Below are 10,313 nucleotides of genomic sequence, written 5' to 3'. Positions count from 1 at the left end.
TATATATATATATATATATATATCAGGGTTGGGTAGTAACTAGTTAAAACGTTAAAAAAAAGTTAAAAAAAAAGTTAAAGTTAATAACTTTTAACTTAACTAAGCTACTTTTAAACGTTAACTTTTTAACTTTTTTTTAAGTTAAAAAATTTTTTTATCTTTTTTAACTATCTTAGAAAAATAATAAGACTAAGGATGTATATTCGTAATCTGTTCATATTTTAAGACCATCTTAAGTAACTTCTTAAGATGCTAATATAGCTCTCTGATTGGTTTATGCGATTATGCCTTATACCAGCCTTAGTCCGGATCTAATAAAAAATTGGATCGATTCGTGGATAGTCTCAAAAGATGACCAGTTTTTTCGACGCGGGATTCGTACGCTACCCGAAAGATGGGAGAAAGTAGTGGTCAGCGATGGACAATACTTTGAATCATAAATGTATAATCAGTTTTTTACAATAAAGCCTCGAATTTCGGAAAAAAAACGGGGGAAACAAAGTTGTATACCTAATACTACATGAAAAAAACAATTTTTTAAAATCTATATCTAAAAATTTAATTACACATACAATAGATTTCATAATAATTCTGTTAGACCATGAAAATAGTTGTGTAGAAGTTAGTTACTAGATTGTCACAAATTTTTTCGCAGCATTGCTTACTATATTTGAATGACTTATTTTGATGACAATTATTTTGATGATCCAATAAAATTTTTTTCAGATCTGTATTTAAAGCATAGTATCAACTTATACAATACAAATCATTCCAGCAATATTGTAACAATATTGAAGTGGACTGTAGTTTTAGAATATCGTTTTGTTTTTGCTATTCATGGAATGCAAAAGTAAAAAAAACATTTGTGTCACTAAATGGAAAACATCCTTAATCATTTGAACTTTATAAATTGTCTTACTAAGAGCAGTTGCCAAAGTATTATATTTCCCGCCTTTGAAATTGCATCCATGAGGCGTCGCGATGCGTTATGCGAAGCGTTCATTAATTGCAATTTCACAAGTATAGGCAACGGTCGATCGACAATTCGGACGTTCGATAATTCACAATATAATGACAATTCGCACTACGAATAACAAACTATTACAATCGTACACTATTTCAACTCCCGATGTATATGTACCGGATTCACGTCCCACGATTATAAGCGCGATAAAAACACACATTGTGAAATTCGAATGCGCATTAACATTCCCGGCACTTAAACGACACCGCGCAAATAATGAGCTTATTATAATCGGACGATACATATAATTCAATATTCCCGAAACACACTTGCAATCTCGACAATCCCAATTATTATTAACGACAGATGATTGTCACTTGTCGTAACATGATACGGAAAGAAGTGAACATCGCGTCGCGTCACTGACGAGCGATGTGAATGTGGCGACACTGACAACGATAATCGCTGAGCGTCTTCGATATTTTACTCTTTACAATCAGACAATTCGACGAGCAAATAAATTCTTGATGATACAGTGCAATTTGACTTTCTGCGTATATATTTATTTATATATCAATTTTACTGCGCGCGCGTTCAGTAAAAAAAGCAGCTTAACAATTGTTAAGATTATTCTTCAATATAATATTGTATGATTTATGCGAAGGATTAAAGGCAAGAATCAACTATTAGAATCTTACAACAATTGCAAAGCTATTTTTTTTGTTGAATTATTTTCAGAGATAATAATAGAAAGATGATGTCCATGTGAGATTCAAATGCGTAGTCCTGTTCAAATAGTAAGTAGATGTTTATTGAATGCTGGTTAAAGTTTCACTACAAATGCTTTAAAACATTTGATTGATCAATAAAAAACAAAGGATTTTGCGAATTGACCAATCAGAGAACGTTTTAAAGCATTTGTAACATTAGTAACCGACAACATTGACCGTATCCATTGGCGTTATTTTGACATCAAAATTACCGTAAACGTCAGTTTAACGTCAAAACGTCGACAAATGGGGGTAGCTTGCTACCTGGGCAATCACGTACATGTTCGCAATTACATGACACGTTCAAGCAAGCAAATAATTAACTGTCGCAATCATTAGCTCGATATGTAGTACATGATACGATAATGTGTCTACGATATTCGATATATAATGTGTAATCCGTGAGATTCATCTTTTTGATGACTATAAAATGATAAGTACGCATGTGAAGAGACTTGAATGTACATCCGAAAATCGCACTAGGACTGATTATTGAATGACAGACGAGATTCAGCATCCCTGTTTATTTTTGTGTTGTTGTAGTTGTTTTATAGCGCGTCGGATGCGTAAAGTTTGAGAGAGGTTAAGGTCACACGTTTTTGCTAACTGAGCGCTGTAAATACTGTTATAATTGCTATTGGCAATTCGGTGTTTTACGACGACACCTCTATACACGTACTCTTTGGTGCTTAGAGGATGGACAGTATGGCGCGTTACGACATTAATATTATCGGACGTAATTACCTATCGACCTCGATCACTGTCTGTTTAATCGCTCGCTCATTTAAAAGTATACCAGGAAGATTAGCCGACTGTCGTGACAGTTGCATGAACACCAATTGAATGCAACCACTGTGTATTGAAAAATTGAAATAAAAAAGGAAAATAAAATGTATATATATTATAGACATTCGAGATCGTGAAGTCTCGAATAAACTTATTGCACGCCCATGTTATTGAGTGCATTGGTTGCGTTCAGAAGCAAAAAAGCTACTCAGAACGCTTAGTGATTCTTTAATATGATTAGTGCTTCTAGTTCTTTGCTAAATCTATCAAACAAATCTTGAATAATAAAGAATTGTATCCACTAAACAATTTTGTCTTCTAGGGCCTTATACATATAATAGATGCTTTCCGATTAATGACACAAGTAATGATACAAATGATCGATACAAATGTTTCATCTTTGCCATTCCACTGAATGTCAAAAAAGATAGAATAATGCTTGTATCGACTTGTGTCACTACATGGAAAGCATCCATTCTTGATCGTATACGAAAATCTAGAATACAATACGTAATCAGTAATGTACAGAGTATTTTATAAATGTATGTTAATATTTTAAGAGTTAAATCTACACATTAAAATAAATAAAAAACGTCATGAACATATATCCTATCTTGGTTTTCAAGTTATGGATAATTAAAAAAATGTATTTGCCTCATGCATCAACATAGGCTACTACACGCTTTAACATTAAGTTTCGCACTCGTTCAAAAATATTAGGTATTCTTCGAATAGTCTCAAATCTATTTCTTATCTTTTCTCGCAGATCATCCATATTGTTTACTGGCGTTGCGTGTGATTACACAAGATTTTAAATGGCTCCAATGAAAATCTAATGAATTGAGATCAGGAAATCGTGGTGGCTATAAATTGGGTCCGTCTCGCTTCATTCATTGGTTTACGAAGGTTATTTAAGAATATTCTCGCTTCAAGATAAAAATGAGGTGGAACATTATCGTGCATAAATCATAAATTGCTTGATAGCCAAGGGCACCATTTTGTTTTTAGAATAGTATTTAGAATAATAACTCACGAACATAAGATATTACCTAAAATTCTGTCGGACTTGTATTGATTAAAAATATTAGATAACGTCGAAACGTGCTAAGCTATTAGGTGTACAACTTTGCTTCCGCCGTTTTCCTATAGATGGCTTTAGTGGTAAGTGGTGATCGAAATAAATAGATCATAGACATCATACAATAAACTTGGGCATCTGTCAACATAACCCCATAGAAACATTAGTGTCGATTTGTGTCTGCATCATAAAGTTATTCTCGATTGAAAATGTCAGTTTACGAGCCAAATTCTCGTCATTTGCGGGAGGTTTTAATTTTTCGTTTCAATGTGAAGAAATCTGCGGCTGAGGCTCATCGAATGCTCTCAAATACTTATGGTGAGGCCGCTATTAGTGAAAGAACGTGTTGTGAGTGATTTCAACGCTTCAAGAACGGTGATTTTGACGTCCAAGATCATGCTCTGTATTTGGTGGGACCAGCTCGGCGTAGTGTATTATGAACTGTTAAAATCGACTGAAACAATAATCACAGGCGATCGGTATCGAACGCAATTGATGCGTTTGAGCCGAGCATTGAAAGACAAATGGCCGCAATACAACGAGAGACACGATAAAGTGATTTTGCAGCATGACAATGCTCAACCCCATGAAAGTGGTCAAGACATACTTGGAAACGTTGAAATGAGAAGTCCTACCTCACCCGCCGTATTCTCCAGACGTTGCTCCCTCTGACTATCACTTGTTTCGATCAATGGCACACGGCCTGGCTGACCAGCACTTCCGGTCTTATGAAGAAGTAAAAAATTGGATCAATTCGTGGATAGCCTCAAAAGATGACCAGTTTTTTCGACGCGGGATTCGTACGCTACCCGAAAGATGGGAGAAAGTAGTGGCCAGTGATGGACAATAGTTTGAATCATAAATGTATAACCAGTTTTTTACAATAAAGCCTCGAATTTCGGAAAAAAAACGGCGAAAGCAAAATTGTACACCTAATATATATAGTAACATGTGTTGACGAACGAGGCGAATACTTTGAATATTTTTTTTAACCTTTCGCCGGCGGACGCAGGGTCTCGCGAGACTTGCGTGTTAGAATTTACTTCTTTTAACTATAAAGAAAATGAATAAATAGATATTTATTTCTATGATAAATATGTTTTTATTTCACCTTCTATTTGAAATAATTTATGGATGTAGTTCTGAATGAACCTCTCTCGCGATTGATCTGAAATTTTACATAAGTTGTTTTTAATATAAGAAATAAAAATCTATATAATCTCAATTTCGGAAAACAAAAAAAATTTTTTTTATACGATGAGTATGATCCACTCAACGCTGCAAATATTTCATTGACCAGAAGAAAGAATTTTACGAATTAACCAATCAAAGAGTGTTTCAAAGCATTTACAGCATAAAGTGAATCATATCCAATATTTATTTATTAATTAAGGAAATCTAGACTGATTAAGGAAATATGACGCGAAGAGACTCCCCTCCCCGTTTCCTCCCCCCTGCTTGGGGCGCACAACTTCTACGCGAAGCGACGCCCATCTCACTTCCCCCCCTGCCAAGGAGTGCACGACTTTCCACGCGAAGCAAGATCTATCTGAATGAAAAGTCGTAAAATAAAATTTTTTTTTCATTTCCCGAAGTTGAGATTATGTGTTTTTTATTTCTCACATTGAGAATTTATGTATAAAATTTCAAGTTAATCGCGAGCGAGGATCATTCAAAACTACATTATTCAATAAAATTAAAGGATCATAGGTTGTTCCACCCTACAAAAATAGACAAACTTCAAGAAGATAGAATAACTTCTTAAAAATCGTAACAAGATGTGTAAAAAAGCATTTTACAGCTTGAAATTTCTACTTTTCAGATTGGTACTTAAAAAATCGATCTTACTGATATTTTGTGAAGTTACACAAACATAAATGAAGACGCATTAGATCTCAAAATTTTACGAAATTTGCTAAGCAAAAATGACTGTTTTTGATTCGATGTTGAACTCAATGAAAAAAAATCTGAAAAGCTTCATAAAAAAGAAAATTAAAGCTGAAGACTCTCAAAAAAAGCTGTAAATCGCATTTGTGCGCAATTTTTAATTCGCGCTGTAAAATTTCGCAAATTTCGTCAAAAATTTTGGGATTTGAAGCATCTTCATTTATATAAGTAGAAGTGTAACTTCATAAAATATCAGTAAGACATTTTCTATCGATCTGAACAGTAAAGATATCAAGCTGTAAAATACTTTTTTAAATATCTCGATGTGATGACTTTTTACAAAATTATTTTATCTTGAAATTTATCTGCTGCTTTTCAACAAAATTAAAGTTATTTAAAATCAGCGTTAGTTAGAAAGAACCAAATTCAAATTTCACATATCTCGGTGAAGAATGGTCACGAAACGATGTTCGAAGAAGCATTTTAAGGTTACACTTAAGGAAATTTGTTATGCTTTAAAATGCTTCTTCGAACATCGCTTCGCCGAGATATGTGAAATTTGAATTTGGTCTTTTCTAATTAACGCTGATTTTAAATAACTTTAATTTTGTCGAGAAGCAGCAAGTAAATTTGAAGATAAAATAACTTCGTTATTAAAAATCATCTCATTGAGATGTTTAAAAAAGTAAATTTTACAGCTTAAAATCTTTACTGTTCAGATCGATAGAAAATGTTCTTACTGATATTTTATGAAGTTACATTTGAAGTTATAAATATAAATAAAGATTCAAATCTCAAAATTTTTGACGAAATTTGCGAAATTTTACAGCGCGAATTAAAAATTGCACACAAATACAGTTTATAGCTTTCGAAAGAGTAAATCTTTAATTTTCTTTTTTATGAAGCTTTCTACGATTTTTTTTTATTGAGTTATTCAACATCAAATAAAAAACGATTGTTTTTACTTTAACGTTAAATAACTCGAAGAAAAAAATCGTACAAAGCGTCATAAAAAAGGTAAATTAAAGGTAAAAATTTACTTTTTCAAATGATGTAAACCACTTTTTCAAATGATGTTGTGTATAATTTTTAATTTGCTTCGTGGAACTTGATAAATTTCATAAAAAATTTTGAGATCTGATGCGTCTTCATTTATATTTATGTAACTTTATAAAATATCAGTAAGACCGATTTTTTTAAGTATCGATCTGAAAAGTAGAGATTTCAAGTTGTAAAATTTTCAAACATCTCAATACGATGATTTTTTTATGAACTTATTCTTGAAATTTATCTATTTTTGTAGAATGGAACAGATGAATTTTTAATTTTGTTGAGTAATGTATATCCTAATTTATTACATATTATAATAAAAAATTGCTTTTCAAATGATTGTTATTTAGTCGCTCAATATCATCGCGATTGTAACATGATGTAAAAAATATTATACATCTTTTTTTTATTTATCTGTTTTTAATTCTTTAAAGTAGAAAAAAATGAAAAATACATCAAGATGAAATTAAGTCAATCTACATACATTAGTGAAAATCGTATTATTAGACGCATGAAAAATGCCTAATTTCAAAAAATCATTCACTAGTGCAGGTACAAAAAAATTGCGTGCCTTATGTCAATTTGTGTATTCACATCATTACAGTATGTGAGATTTCCACGATCGAAATTTGAACTGAATGACACTGTAACGTAACATTTGAAAATGTCGCACGGTCAGTCACGTGATCGATGTAACTTTTCGTTGTTGAATAATAGCCTTGTTATTTTATATACTGTAATCGAGAATCGGTTTGAAAACGCTAGCTGCATTTCACTCTTCATGGAAATCGTGTACGTAATTAAAAGTGCTCGCATGTGTTAAAATCAGTTAAATGAATAACACGAGATCGTCGCATGTCATCTCGTATCAAAAAGCATTATTATTAATTAAATCTCTCTAAATCTCATCTGGTTTCATTCCGTGCAGTGTTGATTAGAAATCTAGTTGAAGTTACCATTCTCCTATGTTATTCGTGAGTCACTACACATGTTTGTGTCTAATATCATGTTACGAAAAGAACGATTCTGCTGATGTATTATTTAAAAATTTAGCTATGTGTGCACAGAATTAATTGTATAGTTTCAAACAAGATTAAAATTACAAAAAGGAGATTAAAATTACAAAAACTTATTAGAATATTTGTAAATTCATTCAACACAACACTTAAGATTTGTTCTTTTTAGCTAAAGTTCTTTCACGTTGGAAAGGAAGAAAAAAAAGATAAACCAAGATGCAAGAATTTTAGGTAAAAAGAACAGATTTATTGTAAATTTACTCACTTTTAAAATTTGCATTTTGTTCCAAGAACACATAATCGATTCTTAGATCTGAAAATACTTTTGTTAGATTATCAAAATAATTATAGGAAACTCAAACGCTGCAAAAAATGTTTGATACTTTAGCAACAAATTATTTTCAGATCTGTATTTAGCTAAATTTTTAGATAGGTACTTCAATAAAACCATTTTTTCTGTACTATGTTGTGCATATTGCGCAATCAAAATTATACGTATTCGAATTTCACGACTCTCTTTCGTGTTTTACAAACGACATTTCTCTCTCGGAAATGAATCTGGCGTGCAAATTGTATCGTCAAATTGCATATCGAATAATCAATAGTTCGTTGAATACTACGCGAATCATGTTGAAAGTGTTCTCGAAGGAGAAACAGCGTGAAGTTGCTTGGCGATTATTCGCTTGTCGCCAAGTTCGTATCGCTCATCGATAGATGAGGAGTACTATACTGATCTTTATCGTATCACGTCGCGTTACATTTCGAGATAATACGGTAAGCTCGTTTATTCTCGCGTGTATAAACAAACACCACGTCTAATCGTACACATTAGGTGACAAGCAATGGTCATTTAAGCATGCGAGCGTTGGGTGAATCTCGCTCAGAGAAAGTCAACGCGCGTTGTATAACCGATGGCGAAAATGCGAGCCGTAGAGGTATAGACGTACTTGGAAGTACTGAATAAGTCAAATCGGGTGTTGTGCGATTGTTATACTATTCGTTCCATATGTCTCATTATTCGAGAAGAAGTATCGAAAAAATTATGGCGTTCGGATGATTATACAATAGGATTACAGATTAATCTTTAAATAGGGAAGTGGTTTAAAGACACAAGTTAATAGATTTAAACATCCCAAAAAATATTTTAATTTTATAATATATTTATATTTTTTATTAGTATATTATGTTATATTTCAACTTACATTAGTATTTTTATATTTTACAACTTATATTTTTATTTTTATTCCCCTTATACACATTTAATACTAACCAATTAGATTATTAGGTACTGAAAAACACTAGATAATTAATTATTTATTTGGATACTAAAAGCATTAAATAGTGTTTTTAATAAAATAAGTAATTTATTAAAATAAGTGATATTGTTTTTCAATATTATATAAATTAGTCTTAGTATTAGATGTGATAAAGAAATGTGTGTAAAAATAATGAATTTTTAAACTTCTGTGAGTGCAATATTTTTTATTTTTCTTTGTCAGAACAAGGGTTTAAAGAATACCAAGCATACCAATCTATTTATCAATTTAAAGATTAACAGTACTTATTCAGACAGCATCGAAGAGTTTTGCATTTTGTCTTCAAGCAAGCGATGTCAATCCCTCTGCTACTGAAACGCCATTGAACGAGGAAAGAGGAAGAAAGCACCATGGTAAGATAATACGAAGCGAAGTATTTATCGGTTAACTTGTCATCTCAGAGGGGAGGGAGAGATATCTTCGGGAAGGATTGCGCAAACATTTCCCAGGGGCATGCGAATGAACACCGGGTATCTAAACACGATGAGTGGAATTATGCGCAAACATCTCGTACGACAACACGACGTGTTCAGGGGGGAAAGAGTTAACGCTCGAAAGTATCAATATGCATTAGGGCCCGATGTTGCCTCGAATCACCTGGAGTAGATAGATGTAACGAGTTATGAATTATGAATCATTCGATGGAGAACAGGGTGTTTTCTCTATTTCCTCATGGCGAGTCTGCCGACGAAAAGACAAAAGTAAGTCCTGGTATCGGAAGTTAATGAATATTTAGTTACGATTATTGCTATGCAAATATTTCTTTACGACAGATAATTAAAGATCTCGTCGAGTCAGACCCTCTCGAGTTTCATTCCGGAAGACTTAATTGTGGACTCATCTGTTCAAGTTATTGCTTGATAATGGAATAAATGAAGAAATAGACAAGATTAGAACGATACCGCACTATAAAAGTAATATGACAGAAAAATTAAGCGATATTGCTTTTCAGCCTTTTACATTTGAGTGATTGTTGCTCTTATATTCAGATGTCGTTAACGTCTACAACATAAATATACGTTAATGCACCGTAACGATAATATCATACTGAGGTTTTAATATTTTATGCACTTTAATTGGTAACGAATGCGTTCTAGCGACGAGTGCGTCGTAACATTTTTAAACTCGATCGGGAGTTGTAGAATATTCCCATGAAAATTTCCTCTAATACATTTTCTCCTGTTCTCTGGTCATAAAAACAAGGTAAATGTTTAAGAACAAATACGACTGTAAAATTAAATACAGTGAAAACAAAAATTACAAGTTATTGGACCTTGTATAGAATATAATAATATTGGTCTTGTCAATTTTTTAAATTAGAATATTTTTTTGCCTTATTTTTTACAAATCTTTGATATCTTGTTCTCTGGGATTGGTATATTTAGTCATCGTTGTTAATATTACATAAAATTATATATATATATATATATATATAATGTTATGTAA

The sequence above is a fragment of the Atta colombica genome, unplaced genomic scaffold (genome assembly GCF_001594045.1).
Source record: "Atta colombica isolate Treedump-2 unplaced genomic scaffold, Acol1.0 scaffold52, whole genome shotgun sequence".
In the NCBI taxonomy this organism is placed as follows: Eukaryota; Metazoa; Arthropoda; class Insecta; order Hymenoptera; family Formicidae; genus Atta; species Atta colombica.
Note: the sequence above shows the minus strand (reverse complement) of the source record.